At 36.0% G+C, this 20043-nt stretch overlaps 1 protein-coding gene across 4 annotated transcripts in view; it reads right to left on the minus strand.

Moving 5' to 3' along the window:
* LOC100647350 (acetylcholine receptor subunit alpha-like) overlaps positions 1-20043 on the minus strand; it is a 101262-nt gene that overhangs the window by 64498 nt on the left and 16721 nt on the right. For 3 of the 4 annotated variants that reach the window (XM_003399525.4, XM_012314644.3, XM_012314645.3), the window contains exon 2: positions 13417-13469. The gene's annotated coding sequence lies outside the window, so the exon portion shown is untranslated. Of the gene's footprint in view, positions 1-13416; positions 13470-16123; positions 16143-20043 lie in introns of those variants that run through there. The other variant, XM_048411110.1, reaches the window with a different exon arrangement.

A 20043-nucleotide genomic window follows, 5' to 3' on the forward strand; every position in this document is an offset into this window, starting at 1 on the left:
AAAGAAAAGATTGTGTTTCGATGGATAAATGGGGAAGTTTTTGGAAAAGATAGCGAAAATTTGGAGAAAAAGAGGAAAGTGAACAAAAGGTTGAGATATACAATGAGAAAACTGACAATGTAGGATGAATAAGGTAGGGAATAGTTAGATGAGCTAAAAGGGAACAGAGAGATCTCTATTTCGTAAATGGTAATACGAAGAACAAAAGATCGTGTTTCAGGAACGGAGTGGAAAAGTAAATTAGGCAGCTGCTTCAGGATGAGAAATCGTAGGTTGGATTCCAGTTACCTCAAGACAGCTCATTTTTCTTTAAGGGCCAAGAGGAGCCTTTGGAGGTATAAGACTTTAAGCGAAAAGAAATAAAAGACAATTTAATAAGAATTTAAAGAGTAAACTAGATACGATAGAAGCGCGCAATGAAACCACAACAAAAAAAAAAGAAAAAGAAGAAAAAAGGCGGGACTAAAAATGTAACAAAGACGGTAGAAAGGATGTAATAAAAATAAGGTAAAAGACAGAATCACCACGAAGGGGAAAGGGTTTTTCGAAAAGGCTTTGAAGGTATAAAAACACCGATAACAAAAGGCGGATTTAAAAAGACAAATAAAAGCAGGACATATAAAAAAATTACACATAGTGAAAGAAAAACAGGTTCTACATAAGTGAAAGGAAAACGGATTCTACACAAGGGGCGAAAGGCGGGAAAATAGAATACCGTTTAAGAGAAAATGAAATAAAAACAAGTGAAAAAGAAAGTGAGATAATCGTGCAAAAGAACTAGACAGAGGAGGATTAACCGCGTAATTGCGCACAGTTATTCGAGCGTCCGTCGCGTAATTAACGCACCCTATTAACACCTACGTACACAGTCTCATGCTACAATTAACTCCGAACGGTTTAGAACTAACGCACAAACACCAGAGAAGCTTCGTTGCAAAACTACTTCATTACATCCACGTGAGACACACGTCCGCTATATCCTCCTTAAAATAATTTCTATGGAAATCACGAAGAAACAATTACTTAAAAGTATCGTTATTATTGAAAAAAGCCTCGACGAGATTTCAATATTTGTATTTTTACTATTACACATTAAAATCATACAAAGTACTTGCCGTTGTAATGTTTTCTTTTCATTACACCACTTTAATCGTTTATCGTATGAGTTTTTCCATGAGCAGAAGAGCCTTTAAACGCTGCATGTAATTAATGCTTTAACGCTATGTCCGAAGCAAAATGTTAAAATATCGAACAAGGTTCATATTTAGTAATTAAGTAATTTGGAATTAAAGTCAGATTTAACTATTCAGTATTATTTAATCCTTAACGCTAAATAAGGCGATGGCTTAATTATGATCATCTATATGTAGCGTACATATTTAGATATACATTAAAAATTGCTAGTTCAAATATTAATAATAATTAAAGAGAAATAAATGGAATCAGTTTCTCACTCTTATTCCTCCAGCACTCGTCAATTACGAAGTTTCCGATAAAAGGAAACGAAATAATTGTTGTTATAGGTCGATAGCTCGTCGTTCTGCCCGGTAATTTTAGCGCCGACTGGCCGAGAACTCGAGCCAGCCTCGTTCTAATTTCAATTCCGTTGTTTCTTCTGATACGAGGCGACGTGGTCGGACAAAAAGGGAAACTATCTCAAGAAAGACGGTTCGAGCGCGAATATTCACTCGAAACGAGACTTCTTCCTCTTCTGTGGACTTCCGGTTCCCGCGACGTTTCATGGAAATTCAGATTATTTCAGTGCACTCGTAAAACTAGGTTCAAAGATTCTATCGGGTGTTTTCAGATAATTCTTTGGGTTGAAAAAAAGAAAAAAGAAATAGAGAACGATGGATGAAAAAAGATATCTCCTTATACCCTGTCTCGTTATTTTTCATTTTAAAGAAGGAAAGGGAAGATAATTCATGAGCAATGTTAGATATTAGGGCGATTTAGGATTTTCTGATGGGATGCTCAGTTATCTCGGTCACCGGTTTTGTTGAAACTTCGAACACTGGTAAATTTCGTTACTCTGTGTATAAAATTAAATATTTAATACCTTTTGAGCAGATACTCATGATCAAAGTTTCATCGCGTCAAAGTATTATAAGTGGTAACTTGTCCAACTTATCGATTCAACCATCAACTAACCCAGCAACGAAACTTTGATCTCGAATAGACCGTGGATATTTATGCAAATTCATACTTTTACGAATATAATTTGAAAAAATGAAACTATATAGAACTCGTGCATTGTAGTATATAGAATTGTAATATTTAGAATCTTGTACATTTTTTCGAATTTTCCATAAATGCATAGAAAATATCATGGTCTAATCACAAATATTCCGAAAGTACTCCGATTCTATAATGGATTATTTTTAAACAGAATGAAATTTTCTAGTATCCAATGTTTCGATGAAATCGATAAGCCGAAGGTTGTACACCCTCCTTGTTGGGATATTAGAGGCAATGAGCATCTCATTCAACATATTCTAATTTTGATAAATCGATTCTGGAGTAATTTCCATGCTTCTTCGAGATCCCTGGGACACTGATCCTCCGTAAGATTCCCTCGCGAGGAATAAAGAATATCTAGAAAAACGAAATCTCTGAAGGAAAAGTAATCTAAGAAGGACCGTACTTTAGACGGCCATGAAATAATTATGACCTACTCAACCTTTGCCATCCCGAATTCATGCGACCTCGAATGGCTTCCTCCTGCGTTAAAAGGATCCCGACTTCGACTTTTAAATCACAATCCCCGCCATTCTTCTGTTCGACAAATCGCTCCACGATTTCCCTACAACGAGCAAGCGTTCCCCTCGCGTTATCCATTCACCATGACCCAGACAGACAACGAGGATAAAGAAAGAACTGGTTTTCATCCCCCTAGGTGGATATCAGTCGCGACTCAATATCGATTCTCGGCGTCATAATTTCGCAAATTATTCGCGCCTTGATGCACGCGATCGAACGACGTGCAAATTATTTCCGTTCCAGGCCTCGATTTAAACCACGCCACGAAATTTTCAGCCACCCCTTTTGTCCCTTTTCCGATGGCCTTTAAAGTGGAGTTTCGGCGAATAAAACACATGGGACAGGGCCGGGCCAATTATTCTCGCGAGTCACGAAAAAATGGGATCCACGAGAACCCTGCGTCTGACAAGTGATTAATTCTTTCAGCCGGCAAGAAGCGTCCCCGTGACAGAGAATCCCTGAGAGCCCCGAACGATCCGGGATATTCCTGGTCTCGTCGTCTAACTCCCCTAGCTTGCCGATTTATGAAACTTTATCCTACAATTTTCCAGCTTGTTCTTCCTGCTTGCAATTGAAACGATTTCTTTATCTTCTGTCTCTTCTATTTTTTATTATATCTCCGTTTTCGTTTCTAAACTATCATTCACGATTATTCGTTTCAATCGCCTGCTGTGGTTATTCGAAGATAAAACAGATCATCGGACGTGTTGTTTAACAAACTGGAAAATTTCCTGTCAATATCTTACGATCATTTGCTTTCCGTTTATCGAGTAAAACTTCTTGGATGTAATATTTCGTACTGTATTTTAAGGACTCGTACGTTTCAGTTACCAAAGATAACCGTAACAGCCGTAATTACGTAGAGATAATTTCAAGCAGAAGGTAATTATCGAAGTTTAACCTTAACTTCACCCTCTTACGACGAAACTTTGATTACATAATCTGAAAGGAACATACACCGTTCTGCTGAAGAATCAACTTCGAAATCTTCTTAGAAAGACGCAACCGATATTAAAAATCTTAACTCTGACGAACGATCAAGTTTTTTTCGTTATTTTCATTTTCTTCCCATTAATTTTCATCGTTCTAGACAGAGAGGAAGAAAAGAAATAAAAGGAAGGGATGAAAAATTTCTAACAGAAGGAATCGTCGAAAATTCACACGTAATACACTGTCTGTTTTCGGTATATATCATTTCTCGCTGCAGATAGAGAAACGAAGAGCCATTTTTCGCCCCGTTACGCCATTCCTTGCCATTTTGAACAACGATAGATCAGACAACCGACCGTCTACGTTGACGTGAATGAATGAAGGCCAATCCCGAAGATCTGCACGCGTGCAGCACTCGTTCGCACATCGAACTATCTGCCTCCTTATTTTCCATTTCACCACCAGATTTCTCTTACTAATAAAATTCAATCGTTTCCACCGAACGATAAACGTTGGTGCTCTTTATCGAACGACGTATGTTCCAGCTACGGGGATGATAACTTTACAACCGTCGTATCCACGGAAAGATAACTGTTTTCATGGGAAAATGGCGTTCGTAAGGAGTACGCGAGGAGATAAGTTCGCGCTGTTCTCACGGTAAAATTGCGTTTTCGCAAATAAAGATACCTCGGAATATCGTATTTCGCGTCACGTTGCGATAGCAGTTTGTAAATATCGACGTAGACATTGGAAAATTATTATCTTTCTTCTTGAATTTAAGAAATTAAAGTCGCGCGAACTATAAACTGATAAAAATATGTAGATACAAAATGAATTTGTACCTATAATTATAATATATAATTCATTTATTTATCGATTTACATTTTTAATCCCTTTGTATCTCCGTGCACGAGATATTTTATGTCGTACATTTTTCGATATTTCTAACTGTATCTCGTTTCGTTGAAAATCATAGAAAGATGACGTGACGAGTCCATTTTTGGCAACTTTTACATTTTAATGTTATTCGATATTTTAGCAATTTTGAAGAGTACAAAAAAGTGCATGTTTACGTACAAAATCAAAGGAAACGACAATTTTAATCGAAATCGACAATGTACGGAATTTTTTCATTCTTTCTCTATTGTAAGACAATATAAAGAGATTATGTAAAAGATAATGTAAAGTCACTTAACTCTTTATGAAAAGTCTTTTCGTGCTGGATGAATAAAAAAAGAAGTATTTGCAATATCAATGATGTATCGACACGGAGGCAAAGGATGATCGTCGAAAGGTTTGCGAATTGGCAAATTCGTTTGTTCCTTTAAAGTAAATAGCCTTTATGGGAGTTAAAACATTCTGTTCTAACGCGTGTAACGATGTCTGGTCATTACGCGGCTTCGCCCCGGGGAGACTCGGTAACAGAATGGCGAGCTGAACGACTCGATTCAACGACGAAGACAAAATATTCACCTCCGAACCACAGTTGTCGTTACAAACGGGCCACCCTTTCAACCCAGCTGCGAAAACATCGCTCGGAACTCGTGTCTGTTATGTCGTTGCGGTTGAACGAGTTTCGAGGAAAAATTGAGTAGAGATAGAGCGAAAAAAGAGATTGAAGGTGAATGGTAAGAGATTAAAAAAAAAGTCACTGAATATGCGAGCGATTTATTATAATTTAAATTCAGAGGATCTATCATCGTCTGCAATATTCCTTTAATTATTTTAGAGTGATACTAAGAGTACGAAGAGCGATCGAAATGATTACAGATCATTATTTTATACGATAGTTTATACAATTAAATTTTTCTTGCTACTTTTTTGATACTGCAATTTTTTCTGCCTTTCTATATTTTTTTAGTCGGTTGGTGTAACGCTAAGAAAGACTCTAAGTGAGGAGAGTATAATGGCAGTAGAGTAGTGTAAGATTTATAACGTAGCACAGTAATGTAGATTTTCAAATAATCAAATTGTAAGTATAGTACAAAAGACAAATTTTGTTTAGTTTCAACGCCAACAGAATAAGAGATTTAGAGAAAGGTTCATGAATAATTTTAATATACTTTTCCACGTATAGCATAATCGTTGCAGCATAGTTATGGTATACTAGAAACTACAGCCCTTGTGTATCTAATAATAATTTAGCAATTAATAATATTGACGAATTATCAAGTTACAAATTGTAACAGAATTTTACAATTTCACGTAAAATGATCAAATGACTCGTAGTTTGTAAAATTGTATTTATATCTATTATTGCTGATCTTATTACTGCTATGCACGAAATTTTATTGCCACTAATAACTCGTAAGATTTCACTGATAATATTAGTTGCATTGTACAAGAAGGCATCTCAAAGTAAAAGATAGAATGAAATAGCAAAATGAAAGTCGCCAAAGGATGAATAAATCGGACTCGAATGCTTGCTATTGTCCTTATTTACCTAATTTCTGCCGCGGTGGTAGCGGGTGCAAGTGCTCCGCCCCCTTTCTGATATTGCATTTTGGAGGATGTCGTTCAAGTGGATGCAATTTGCCATAACGACCACTCACGATTTTTGCCACGGACCGAACACTTCGAAATCCCAGCGCGCGCGATTCTTACATTAGACGAGAGCATTCAATTCAGCGAGATTGAACTTACACCTTTAATACCCGCCCCTTTCATTAGGTTTCATTAAATTTCTCAACGCGATCAGCCGAACCCGGTACCACCTTCCGTGCTCTAATACGTTCGAAAGAATGGCAAACGGAATGTTCCGTTCTTCTCACTATCGATCTTTTCTGTTCTGATAGAAAGGCTCAAAAAGTAGCTGGGGAAAATGTCTGAACTGAAAATTGACGTCGATCATGATGGTAACTTGATCGTTTATTGATATGTGAGCTATGAATTTGTACGCAAATAACATAGTTTTGTGAGTATAAAAATAGAAAGATGATTAAAAGTTAAATATTATAAGGAGTACTTTACTGTAGATACTCTAAGTTCTGCCAAAATTTTAAATAAACATAACTTCACAAAGGTTTACTGACATTTTACCAATATCATTTTTCAGTAAATATTATTGTATATCCTTTACATAAAGTTATTTCTTTTTTTGCAGTAGATTCACTTGTTAATCCAACACGAGGTTCATCCTTCGGATCTAAATCTCCCTTCTTAACTCTTTGAACTTCAGATAGATTCTTATGGAACATACGACATAAATAAGCGGCTACAACCATAATATTCCTTTGTATAGAAATGATCCCAAGCTTTCCCAACTCCACTATATATTTATATTATTAAATTTCTAACAACGCTGGTAAATTCCTTTTAAAGGCATACAATTTTTCTTTCAAACATCTGAATACTAGAATACGACGTAACAGAAATCAATTTACCAAAGTTCCAGTATCTACCAATTTCGCTCCTAAATCCGTATCTACCATCTCTAGATCCAGACATGACCGTTAAATATTAACTCTCAGTATTAATGATACTCGGACAGATTGAACGTTACTTAGAAAAAACGCGAGACCACAGATGAGGGAGATATCGCAAACATTCAACCACGAGAGGAGCATCATCCCCAAACACAGACAAACATGGAATCAAAACTCAATCAAGACGGGGTTTATTTTTCCATCCGCGGGTCAGAGTATCCAGATAACGTTCCGTACAAACGGACAATCGATCTTTCATCGATGGCCAGAGAGTCGGTGGCAATTATTCCCAACGAAGTAGCACGTTTCCGGCAATTTTCGTGGACTGGTACGCCGTCTCGAATCGAGCAGCGTGGCCTGATGACTCGTACATCTTTCTCTCTCTCTCTCTCTCTCCCTCCCCTCTGTCTCCCTTTGTATATCACCTATATACGGGTATATGCAGGTGTTTGACTCTATGTCACTGTACGTGTGTGTGTGTGCGCGCGCGCGTGTGTGTGTGGAGCGACCCGATGAGGGTGGAGGGTCGTCGGTGTAAAAGCAACGACCGGAGCTGACCTGAATCCACGGCCGGGGCGATGAAAAGGGAGCAACAAAAGCTGCGCGCGGGACGAGGACGAGAGTGAAAATACGGAAAATAGGCCGTTGTGCAGGGCCACCTTGTGGAACTATTTTGCGGAACGTCGATTCCTGAGCCCTACCTGCCGAGCAAACCGAGGAAAATCTGTAACCTGTAGCCGGACAGTTTAGAAGCTAACCAGCCGCCTTTTTTACTCCCCAGTCCTGTCGATAACGATGCCCTCGTGATTCCTTCTTTGGCTAGATAAATGGGACTGCAGTCTCCCGCCGTTTTTTATCTACTTTTTTATCTTGTTTTTCGCAAAGAATATCTGTAGATGCTGTAGATATACGTAGAGGATGTTGCTTTTAAGAATGTTCTACTTTTAGATGGTTCAGGTTGCGGTTAATCGGAGAGAATCGATAACAAGAGCTTCGTTGAAATTTGTTTTAATCACTGTTTAATTATATTCCAGAAATTGATTTCTAATATTTACTATCTCGAGATAGGATACACACGAGAAGAATAAAACCTTCGAATTTTCAACGTCACGAATCACACGGAATCATCTGTAGACAGCTCAAAAATTCGAAGGAGATTAAGAGAAGCTACAACGAAAGTTCAATAAAAGCACACGTGTTTAGGTTGAGTAATAAGTTTCTTCGTTTTTCTTAAAACAACACAACAGGTATTCTATCTAATCATGGAGTAATTTATTTATCCCATTTCTCTATAAATATGTATATTTTTCATAAAAAATTCAAATACCCATACACTCATTAAGCAATTCTTAAAAATTTTTTAAAATAAACTACACTAGCGAAAAATGAGCGAGCTTACCGACTTAATAATTTGCATACGTTCCAATTATTAATTTCCAAAAGTTCGAGTCTCTCGAAACAGTCCGAAAAGTTCGGTATGTTTTCGAGTGGCTAAAATCAAGCTCGAAAGATCCACGAGAAACCGGAAACAAACGATGGCTCTTGGGACAAACGGAAGTCTAGAGTCCGTTGTAGGACAGCGATATAATCCTCCGTTGGAAATTGCGTAATTAATATGTACTCCAATTAAGTGCACGACTCTGCTCGAGAGTTTCCATACTCGATGAACCATTTGTCCATTTCGACACGGCCCGTGGATAATTATTTCCAGCCGAGAATCATCGTTATCGTGGCTGCGTCGTTATCGTCCCCTTCCATCGTCATCAGTCGATATATATCTCGCACGGAATAATCATTCTCTATCAGACAGCAAGATCAAATCAACTCATTCTCATCTAAATTAATGTACCGTGGTACCGCGTAATCATACTTTAAATGCTTTTCGAATGTCGCCTCGTGTTATTTAAATCGACGTTTGAACAAGAAACAACGAAAGTTTAAACGAGAGGAAAAGAGAGAAGTTGGAAATCTGTCAGGAAACTTGCTACTTAACAGTTACCAACGAACGATGGTTTTCATGCACCGTGGAATGAAAGACGCTGGATGAAACGAGGGGCTCTGTGGGAAAGTGGTACAAGTGCAGTTTTTTTTATTAAAACGAGATAAGTACAGGGAAGGATACAGAGTACAGGTACCGTGCAAAGATCTCAAGGTGCTTTTACGATAGTGAATTATAACAGCAACTAATTATATTTATTTTTAGAAAATATTTACACGTAGCGTTACGCGGGAAGAAATTTTAGAAAATTTTCTTTATGGTGCTATCTATGTTTGTTTGTAGCTTCCTCTGGCTTAAAACTTTTTACGAATTTTTTATACATATTACCTACGATGGCGCTCTTATAATGCCAACTAATTATATTTAATTTTTAAAAAGTATTTGCTTGTGGTGTTATGCAGAAAGAAATTTTAGAAAATTTTCTTTATCCTTGTTTCTAGCTTCTCTTAGTTTGAAATTTTTAGAAATGTGTATTACCTACGTCTTACAACGGCAACTAATTTTATTTCTTTTTTTTTTTTGGAAAATATTAACAGGTGATGTTATACAAAAAGAAAGTTTTTTTAAATTTTCCTTATGCTCGTTCGTATCCTCCTCACGGTTAAAGATTTTTTATTAAATGAAATTAAAGATTTTTCCATTGAACCCCTCTTTACCTAAACATTTCAAATGCTTATTGGAAAATATTTTCTTGCCTTTTCCTTCTTTTGTTTGTTTTATGCTTTACTCTTTCTTTCGTGAGTATTTTGAATGAAGAATTTGAAGCGAATGTTGACAAGAATCTTTTTATTGTTTTATTGGTGATAGTTTCAGTTGGCAAGTTTGAAATGGATGTAAAAAAGGAAGAGATCAAGTTTGTGAGAGATTATGTGCGAAAATAGTAGAACGCAAAGCAAAGTAGATTTTTTATAAGTTAAAAAATTATAAGTTGAATATATGCGTATTTAAGATATTTACATAACTGGAAGAAACTTGAAATCATAGTTACTTATATTCAAGTATTTTCATGAAACATGAATTGCAGAATAATAATATGTTTTATTATTTTAAATCCTTAAAGGAAACGTCTCCCTTCTTAAAATAGAAGCTCGTTAATAGAATCGTTACGTAGCTTCTTATGATTATCCTAGAGCAATTATTTGACGGGTCTTGAAAATAGTTGAAGATGAATCGAATAAGAATGACATTTGCAAGTTTAACGTATCATGAGAATCGTCCAAGGATCCAAAATTATAATAGTTATAATTTTCGTTAAAGATAAAATAATCGAGAATAAAACATCAGTTTCCTGTATAGTTAAGAGACGTTCAACCTTTCCCATTAGATTGCTAAAACGTGACCTATGACCTAATATCGCAAATCAACTATTTCGGAATACTAAATGTAACTTTAATTACTGAAACGATATGAATATTAAACCAATCAAGAACGAACAAAGATAAAAGAAAGTTTAACAAAAATAAGTCCAATAAATGTGACAAACTCTTCTCAAGAATGTATTTTATTATTTTATTATTCCAATAAAGTGAAACGGATAAAGCAAGAATAAAAGAAAATTAAGTTCTTGAGAAGACTCTGCCATTTCTTGGCTTTATCTCAAAAACACTAAAAGTTTACAGTTAACGATAAAACTGTATCGCATTAATTTAAAAGTTAAAAGGCTGCGGTTACGGGCATATTCTGTTTATACCACAGAATACGAAAGGCCTCAGGGAATGTGCAAGAATTCTATTCACGTTTCGATTGATTTATCGTAGGACTAGTTTGGATTAATATTCAATGCTGTTATGCTTAATGTCATATTTCATTTAATTGACGATGCTATAATGCTACAGTAATGCAACATAATTTTGGGCAAAATGATTCAGCAATTATCAACATTAAAGATTGACAGATGATTAATTACCTACAGCACCATTATCTAACAATATATCATTATTGACAACCCACTAAAAAATTTAAAAAATTTGAACTTCTAAGCCTAGCAACCCTACAAAAATCGAACAATTGAAAAATTAAGGCTCCCCAAATATAACAACCCTCTATAATTATCTAAAAAATTGAAAGACTAAATCTACCAAACGTAAGCCCAAATCATTACAGCGAAAAGAAAGAAGCACACGATTTTTTCCCAACTAAAATTCTCTCATATTCTGAAAGCTGTGTGCATTTTCACCCTCAAACCCGGTAACTCGGAGTCATTCCAACGACCAAGCAGCTCGCCATCGGAAGTACAAAAAACAAAGAGGCGCTGCTTCCGTGTTGACCAATCCACTTTCCGCCAGCCGTACTTGTGTCTCGTTTAACCACAGCTTGTGTACCAAACGAATAAGCATCATCAACGTAGTCCAGTCGCTGCGTAAAGTGGTAATCGATGTTGAACCCACGGATGTTTGCTAACGTCTCCGCTACATACAATCATACGACACACATTAGACACACACATGAGCACACATGTTCTAATACAAAGACGGGCGCGTCTGGTTTTCTTGGACACTGGTCTGACCGCAAAAAGCTCACGATCATTAACCAACCGATCGGTAATTTAATAAAACGCGCTTGTTCGTCGAGGTGAGTTCGTTTCTTCGCCATGAATTTCCAATTTGGATAAAATATTGTTGGAAAGGGAAAATTGAAGTTCGAAACGAAAAGTGTATGGTAGAGATGCGAATGTGTGAAGATACCTGATCCTTCTAATAGGCGCATTAATATTAATTTTTTCAAGAATCTTTGAACAATGTACGAGTATCTTCTAAAAATACGTCATGGACAGCGACCCTTTTTTGTAAATTTCTTGTAAATTTACTCATTGTAATACTTTTGATCGTAACAAAACGATTTTGATTATAATAAAATGATTACAACATAGATACGCGTTTCAGCATTTACTGTTATTGCATCACTATGAAATTTATTTGTATGAAAAGAGTATCTAATATCGAGATGTTCATCGAGGTATCATACTGTGAAAAACACGATCGAAAGCCGACGAACTACAAGACAGCTACATTTAAGAGACGATTTTGGAAGTGGGGCAACCTTCTACTCGGCGGTCAAATGAAACTATCATAAAAAAGGTGTCGAAAAGGTGAATCTTACGCTGATTGAAGATCGAAAGGGAGCAAATTGAAGTTTCGAGGTGAAGCAGCGATCTGCCTTCTAAAGCACTTTGAAAGTATAATTCTGAGGGTCCGTAAAATCGAGCCCGGCTCGTTCGGTCTAATGGAGGCGTCCACGCTTTTCAATTTGTTCGAGCAATTTCCTTTCCCCCTGTCGAGCATCCACCCTTATTCGGATAGGTTCACCTACGAAGCGAGTTGCTCGCGTTAAGACCGATTCCTCGATTCTTGCTACCTTTGTAGACGATTAGCAATTCCGTCTCGAGCTCTATCAGTTGAATTTATGAATTTACTTAGGTATTTTTGAAGCAATGAATATCGGTAGGTACAAGCGATTTTCGCGATTTTTATTGTCTTATTATAGTTAAAGGGTAAGCAATTTTTGCACTCGATAGTTAGGTAACTTTGTATTAGATAATTTTGCTAGATATTTAGAAGGTTTGTTAGGTACTCGAAAAGTTTTCTGCTGGTTATTTAACTCTGCTACGATTTTCAAATTTTTACGATACAACCTTCTTCCGATAAACAAAGAAACTTTTAATGTTCGAAAACTTTGTTTTGCATGGAGTTCAGACGACAAATCGCGCACATTGACGATGATTCTTTTATAGTTTTTGGAAGCTTAAGACATATATTAAGATATATTGTAAGGAAAATGTCTTAGTCTTAGAATACGGAACATAGAATATAGAATATAAAATATATAAAATAAAGTAGATGAAGCTATTATTTAGACTAAATATTATCCTTTCAATTTCTCAAAATCTATTTCTTTATTTAAGTTTCTTTTCGAATAACAGCGACTCCTGTTCTTTATTTAATTTTAAAACCGAAACTACTTGTTTTATTTCAAAGGCACTAATAGAAAAAAAAAACAATAAAATAAGTCTTTAGAATAAAAATATAATAACGAACGATAAGTGAAAAATTATTTGATAAATTACTCACGCCAATAGAAAAAAGATCAAGATTCTAAAGTTTGCGTATTTGAATCACGAACACGCAACAAATGTGTGTTCAAACTTTTTGACGCGATTCAACCATAAATGTAGCTGTTCGCGTAGAATAACTGAGGCTATGTATATGAAGTCACTTTTATTACTATCAGACAAACTTTACGATTATGCTTTACGCATAAAGGGATCTTCTAAATAACTGTATCGCGAAAGGCTGGCATTCTTACCGTAGGCTGTGTCGACGTGTAAACGCCTGAAAGCACCGCTATTGGACGGCTACCTATAACAGAAAAACGATAAACATTTATGGAGACAAATAGCATCGTTTAATATCAAAATTCTGAGCCACGTATTTAATGATAGAATTACTACAGAAGTATAGAAAATTAAAGAATGATCTCTAAAAATGTAAGTAAAATGAAAGATGGATCTCTATCAAAAAAGTGCAAACTTGGGAAAATTGTTATATCCATATGGATCCCTTTGGTAATCATTTTTTATTACAACATAAAACTAAACAAAAATTAAACGTTATGGCATGGTATATCGTGATCACTACGATAAAACACATAAGACTGTAATGGCATTCGTGTTAAGAAAATTTCTTAAATAATACGTTTCGTCATTCTACTCTTTCTTTATTCTCATAAGAATCAGTAAATCACAAATCTCTTTAATTCCATTTTACTTCGTCCCATTCTATTCGATCATCTTTTTAGTTCCATTTTATTCCAAGCCCATCCTATTCTTTTTCGTTTTGCAATTCCATCACGCTCATCTATTACTTTTCCAATTTCTAATCCTAACGCGATTCTATTCTATTACATTCTACCTTAATCGGTTTTACCACGATCAGCGTACTCAGATTCTGAAATTTTCTCCATAATCGACCGCGTGCTACATTCATTCCGACGTGTGCTGCGTTACGCGCGCCATCAACGCGCGATTCTCGAAGAGGGATCGCGATTTCATGTCCACGAATTCACGGGATTGCGGGTTAAAAGTGTCGGGGAAAATGAAAACTTCCAAAGAAATCCATAACGACGGGAAAGATTACTCCGGCTAAAAGTTTCTTTACCAGCCGTACGTATTTCTCTATCATCCTTAATAAACCACTAGTATATCACGAAGGATGCATTACACAAGGAAGGGAGGTGAGGGGTTAATGGCCGGTGAAATTGCGATCGTAACGCGACATGAACATCGTCGTTGCACGGTCTATGTTCCCGTTGCCCCTTCGTCGACGAGCAAACATAAATCATGACGGCGGACCATTCTTACTCGGCTTTGTCGCCATTCTTCCATCGAAAGAAACAGATGCTCAGTTCGAAAGGTTTCAATCGAAGAATTTTCGAAACCGAGCAAGAAGAAGTAGATTCTACGACGGTGAAAATGGTAAATCACTATGTACAGACGATTTATATATATCGGATTGTAATAAATTAGAGATAATAGTTATTAGACATTGAATATGGACATTGTTTGATCAATAGGTTCTTCAATTTTTCTTCATGTTTCTTCTTATTCGTGAATTCGCACATTCACCGACGATCTGGTTTTTATTGCCTACAAAGTTGACAAATAATCCTTGTGCAGTAGCCGTCTCTATACTGTGTAAGGTATATGTGATACGAATCGTAGTGAAATATTTGCTCTTGATATTGTGTCTTTTGCTCGGCAAAAATATAAAATATTTTAGTATCACATATCGTATAGCTTGCAAAACCTGTTCTTTCTCGATAACAGACATTTTAGCAATGATACATCCGGTATTGGTTCGTCGAACTTTCAGCTAATAAAGCAACACGTTTTTATAAATTGATAAATGTTCCAACGAATTATCGAAGATTATAATAAAAGTTAAAAATTACTTTGTTATTTCTTCTACTGTGATTTTACCACGCTAAAACTCCTCGATGTACGCTTCAGAGTATCCGAACGATATTAATTTCCTGGATAAAAATGATCCTGTTTATCCAGGATCGTTCTTTCACAGCACGGCGATCGACATTTAACCAAGATTCGATCTCGTTTCATGCTACGAAACCGTGGGGGATAATCGAATTAGCCTCGACCGACAAATTCATTTACCTTTCGAATGATTTCGAGCCGCGCGTATAAACGTAGGCGGAAGTAATTAAAAATGAAACAGGATATCGACGCGTCTCGCGTATTTGCAGGTTCACTCGATACTTTAATAATGTATCCGGGCACAAGCGCGTGGACGCCGTTTCTCTCGCCCAGCTACATATTTATCAGTCGAAAAAGGGTATGAAAGTTTCATGAGTATTCCCGAGGATCGAATCGAGCGATATTTATTTTTTTCTACAGCAAATAACACCGGATAAGCTACTGATGGATGTTAAAGTTTAATTCCTATCGCGACAGAATTCTAAACAATTTCATTTTGTATTTCTAAAAAAGCAGAAAGTGACGGACTCGTGATTTGATGAAAATATGTGATGAATAAATGCATTGCTGTTTTGTTTCAAAAGAATGAGAAGTCGTGTCTACGTAAAACTGATCGGATCAACTTTTACGAATGTTTTAAATATAGTTTATTTAGTCTACAGTTCTAAAATTTCTTATCTCTCTGTGATTCAATAAAAGGATTATGATAAATTAATTCGTGTTCTACTTTAACGAAAGGATAAAGGTTATCGCAATATAATATATATAGTTATCTATTTAACCAGCCTTTTACAAATATTTTAAATACTTTACTTATTCCACCGTTCTACACCTTCTTATGCTTTCGACTAAAAATTTGTACATCTGTGTCTTTAACAGTCTTGATCGTGTTATATGGCAAAACGGATTGACAATAGAATATTAGAGAACGAAGATTTATAAGACTAATAAAAATTTCTATGTTAGACAAATATTGGCCATTGTAGTTGAACCGCTGCGATGAGTAGAAGAAAAAGTAACTACCTCTAATTTCCTCTTTTCCCTTCATTTCTTCAGCATCACTATCTATTCTCCTTTTCCTTTCTGTCCTCCATCTTTTCTTTTCTTCTCCTTCTTTTGTTCTCCCTTTCTCTCTTCTTTTCCCTCCTACCAATAAAAAAATAGAAGGGCAAAGGTATTTTAATGAAAATAGCTTTGGCAAATGCTAAAAAATATTACAAATTCCGATCCTCTAAAACTCTTCAGTTCCCTAAAGCATTCTAAAATCCGTGCGCTTCGAATCCGACACGCGACACATCCTCATCCCCGATAAACGGGAAGTAAGCCTATATTTATTCCACGAACAAAAGAGAGACAGAAAGAGAGGGAGAGAGAGAGAGAAAGAGAGAAATAGAGAAAAATACTACGAATCAAATCAAACCATTTCCTATACTTGAGCTGAGTTTATATTCAAGAACATGCATGAGCAATTCTACTCGCCTCGATACATTGTGTGCCATACTGCGTTGTGGATAACGCGTATCCTCGGCCACCGATCGATATTTTTCATTTTCTTTTACATCTCCCTCGAAAATGTGCTTTTAGAAAGGGTCGAGGCCCGAACATTCTTTACCAGATGCCAGACACTCGCCCTTGAATATGGGGATTCCATCATAAAGAAGATACGGCACCACAGGTTTTACGTGAATGTTAATGCGTAGAGGTTGATCCCTTTCTTCGATTCCTATACGTAGAATATGAATCTTGTGGGAAATATAGAATTGTTATATTTGAAGGGTAAGATATAAAAATATGAAGAATTGTTGTTCACTCTATGTGTATCCTATGACGGAATTTTATGTTAATATTTTTCAAGATATGTCATAACATTGCTTTTCTTTCATTTAGGTCATTATTATATATTTATTGTATTTATGTTTATGAGAAATTTTATTATATTCATTACATCATGTAAAATCTTGATTACAGTGAAGATGATTTGTAAATATGGTAAAATATATGATAGAATATTTAGTAGAATATTCAAGTAAAAGTTGACTAATTTACTATGACAGAATAATGAATTTAATCGTCTTTAGTAATTATTCTATCGTCCCTGGCAACCATTATTATCATACTTACGTATTAGTAATTTCAGTAGCAAGTATCGTTACGTGGTATCCTCGAGCACCTGCGACATTTAGAATATCATATCAATCCCTACTCGTTACATTTACTAAGATGCAACAGTATGCAACTTCCAAAAAAGGAATTTTCACCCCTTTTCATTTAAAGAAGCCTAAAATATTACTCTAAAAAAGCTCTTCTCAATTAAAAGAAAATCTTAAAAAAGGCGCTCGAAAAAAGGGGTCTCCCAATTAAAGAATATAAAACTCGCACTAAAAAGAGCTTCTTCCCCCAATTAAAAAACCTAAAAAGACACACCGTCCAACTGACAAAGACGTCAAAAAAACCACTTCGACAAATATCCCGCTGGTTATGAAACTTTATAAAAAAAAAAGTCTGAAGACCGCAACCACAACTTTTAAAGTTCGCTGCTACACTAAATATCGATCAAGAGGACAAAAATCTTGTCTTCAAGAGACGCATAATCCTTCAGAGTGATTCGCGATTCTACCTCTTTCAATCGTTCGCCAAAGGACCGAGTAAAGGGCAGTATAAAAATTGTGCTTCAATAATTTGAGGTCCCTGGGCGCTTTGAGGTCGAAGGCGGTCAATACGCTTTGAATCCTGTCTCCTTAATCTCCAGAACGACGTTATTTCGAGGTCAAAGTCCAACTGGATCGACACAATACTCCAACTTTCTCGAAGTTGCAGTTTCCGTCTCCCTATTATCCTTCGCTCTAAAATCTAGAGTCTACAGCCCGAAAGATCGATGGCGAATTAGACGCTGAAATTCGACACTTCTGAGCAACTGTTCTAAATTCCCGCGAGATCGCTCCGTATAGATTTGCAGTCGCTATATCGTTTCGATAAATCTTCCCGGTAGAGAATTTTATAACGCTCAATGACGATAGAAATATGTATTTGGTCCGTCTATAAACTTAGAGATGTTTGTACAAGTCACGACGACTTAATGCTTCGAGAAATAGAAAGATTTGTTGAATAGATTGATAGATTGATATATGACGAGATGGAAGTTCTACCGAACAGTTGTTTCAAAAGGGGAGGAACTTAGAGAGGAAGGAATATTTTGTTAATATTTTATGTAAAAAGACAAATTTGTCTAAATTTGTTATCCAAAACTATGAAATCCCTCCATTTACACTATCGACCATTTCCTCTAGTCATAATAATTCCTCAGATAGTCTATAAATACGTCCACTGTGAGAGCAATTTTAAGGAGAATTCTCGGCCCTTCGATATGGACACTGATAAGAGAAAACACGTGCCGAACATTCTTTTAAGAACTACCGTATATCAGAGTTTGTTTCTTTAGAATAAAATCATATATTTCAGGAGATGAACGAAAAATATGTATCTTGTACTTAAAATACTTTTAACGTCTTTTTGCTAAGGTATTCCAGTGACGTATGACCAACTTAAACCTTTCAATGAAATAATATAGGCCATTTATAGAGTAACCATTCTCGTTAAATCGAATCGAAAAACTCATACACACCTTGTAAAAAAAAAAAAAAAAAAAAAAAAAAAAAAAAAAAAAAAAAAAACAGTGTATGTATATTCAACGTTTCTCATCAGTGAACACTTTACATTGATTCAACGAAGAATAGGGCGTCGACTAATGGCTGCTCTCAGGTGTTAAGAGGCAAGCGATCGAGGTAACGGTTTTACAATATATTTGCTTGCGACGGGGCCTCTCTGCTGATTCTGTTGACTGAACGAGGAGGATTTTAATGCCTTTTCAGAGAAGCCAGCAGCTGCTTTGCTTTACACGTGATTATGCACGCGTTGAAACGGTTTGCTGCTATTGCTATTCCTTTTGCTCTTACCGCTTCGATTAATATCATCAGAAGGGAACATAAGACTGAACGTAAACGTAAAAGAAACGAAAAAAAACGAGCCAGAACGATCGGTTTAAAAATAAACAAGAACGCAAGACCCGGTAAGAGGAGGAGACCTCTCTTTGCTGAAATTAAAGTGTTCTTGTTCGCCAGGAGGAAGAAGTAAAAATATTCCACCACGAAGAATGTTAAATAGAACAACGAGTGTAGGTATGAAACGCTCGCGAAACATTTGCATTTCGAACGGCTGTAAATGTCCGACATTTCGCGTTTCGAGAACGACTCGACGTTATTGAACGTGAGTAAATAAAACAAGTAGAGTAACTGGCCGGGAGAAAAAGATACGTATGATATAAAGATCTTTCTCGTTACGTGACAAAGTAGCCATAAGCTTTCTGTGTTTTTGTTTCTTGCGAAATTTTCTCATTTCTGTGCATTTTTTGCATTTTATTTATTTAATTTTCTTTGAAACTAAACGTAGCGAAAACATTAGTATGCAGCGAAACGGCAGGGGTCTGTATGGCTTAAAATAGATGAATATTTCGTGTTTAAAAAAAACTATTTTAATCCTCTAGGACGAGCGGCCAAATGCGGTGTTCCACGGGAAAAATGAGAACTCGCTGAGTTTGGAAAAAATGAAGCTGTTGAAGGTATGGAATAACGAAAACTGGTAAAACGTAAGCCAGATTCGTTGGAGTTTAGGCTGAATCGCGTGGCACATTAATGTAAATGAGAATCTACCTCTACATTTCGTTGTATGTATATAATTCGAGCTGTTTGATAAACTATCAACATATTTCATTCTTCTATTATATTATTTTATCTATTTATCCATTTTCCATCACATAAGGATATACATTGCTTGCCATAAGTATGTAGACATTTTTATCAACACCTAACTGTTACTAAGGATATCTCAATCAATAGCAAACCATCAATCTGCAGTATATGGTATTACATCAAAATGAAATATATGTT

The sequence above is a fragment of the Bombus terrestris genome, chromosome 12 (assembly GCF_910591885.1).
Source record: "Bombus terrestris chromosome 12, iyBomTerr1.2, whole genome shotgun sequence".
NCBI classification, from domain to species: Eukaryota; Metazoa; Arthropoda; class Insecta; order Hymenoptera; family Apidae; genus Bombus; species Bombus terrestris.